Here is a 1,553-nt window from a genome sequence, read left to right as displayed (position 1 = left end):
TCTCTCTCTCTCTCTCTCTCTCTCTCTCTCTCTCTCTCTCTCTCTCTCTTAACATCCCAATAATTGAGATGCAGAGAGAGAGAGAGAGAGAGAGAGAGAGAGAGAGAGAGAGAGAGAGAGAGAGAGGAACTCCTTCAACAAACGCAATAGGTTTGAGTTCTGACAGTTCTAGCAATACTATTGCTTCCTCCTCCCTCTTCCCTCCCTCACACCCTCCTTATCTCCCCTCTTTTCCCCCACCTATACCAACATCCTGCCTTCCTTTGCCCCCCACCCCTTGCTTCTCCTCTTCGCCTTCCTCCTCTTCCCTGGTCTAATCATCCTTCAACGCTTCCTCCTCCTCTTCCTCGTCCTCCTCCTCCTGTCAAACTTCACACACACACGCATATATACAGGCTCACTTCAATATTGCAAGGATGAACGAGGTATGAGACACTCTTCTTTATAAACCACACGTGAAAAGAAAAGAAAAAAAGAAAAAAGAAAGGTACTGAATGAAATAGCACACACGAAAAAAAAGGAAGAAAATATAAGCCATTGTCCAAGAGCTAATAATCAAGAAGACGAAGGAAAGAAGGATAGAGGAAAGGGGAGGAAAAGGAAGTGGGAAGGGATGGTTTGCGGGATGTTGAAGTGAGGTTGTAGAGTTGTAGGTATAAATATTAGAGGTTGTTATCCCTTTCTTGTGACTTGGAATATAGGAGGTGCGGAAGAAGGGAGAGAAGGCAGAGGAGGAGAAAAAGGAGAAGACCACAATAATAGTAATATCTTAGGATTTGGAGAAGAAAAAGAGGACAGGAAGGAAAAGATGAAAGAGAAGTCCGCAGTAAATTAGAAATTACTTAAGAAGAGAAAGAAGAGAAGGAGAAAGAGATGGCGAGGAAAGGAAAAACTGAAGAGAAAGCAGATTAAGAGGTTAAAAAGGAAGGGAATTAATATAAGGAGCAAGAAGAGAAGGAGGAAAAGGAGGAAAAACAAGGAAGAGGAGGCGAGAATAACAGTGAAATAAATGAATAAATAAATACAAAGCAGCCATTCATTTCCTACATTCGGCGCCAGTGTTTATTTGCGCTCGCCATTAGTCCAAAACTCGATGCTGAATTGAATTTTTACCCTCCAAAACTCAATCGTGTGTTTACGCTCCCAGGAACACACACAAACATACACAGTCACACACACACAGTTAAAACATTTATTATTCAACCATCCGAGGAAGGGAAACTTAGCATCATTAGTACAATTCTATAACAAAGAGAGAGAGAGAGAGAGAGAGAGAGAGAGAGAGAGAGAGAGAGAGAGAGAGAGAGAGAGAGAGAGAGAGAGAGAGAGAGAGAGAGCATTAATTAGTAAAACAACACAAATAAAAATAACACAATCACGTAATTTACTAATCATCCGTATCAGAAAGAAAGCAAGGAAGAAATAATGAATGAATAGAAAAACTTACACATTATTACTAATTACTTACATCTGCCTTCTAGACACTTCTCTCACTCAAGGTAATTCTCAACTTGTCTTTTTTGAACTGTCTTGGGAATCTGGCTTGCTTTATT

This window comes from Scylla paramamosain, chromosome 13, assembly GCF_035594125.1.
Source record: "Scylla paramamosain isolate STU-SP2022 chromosome 13, ASM3559412v1, whole genome shotgun sequence".
Lineage (NCBI taxonomy): Eukaryota > Metazoa > Arthropoda > Malacostraca > Decapoda > Portunidae > Scylla > Scylla paramamosain.
The sequence above is the reverse complement of the archived record's forward strand: the minus strand, read 5'-3'. Positions refer to the sequence as shown.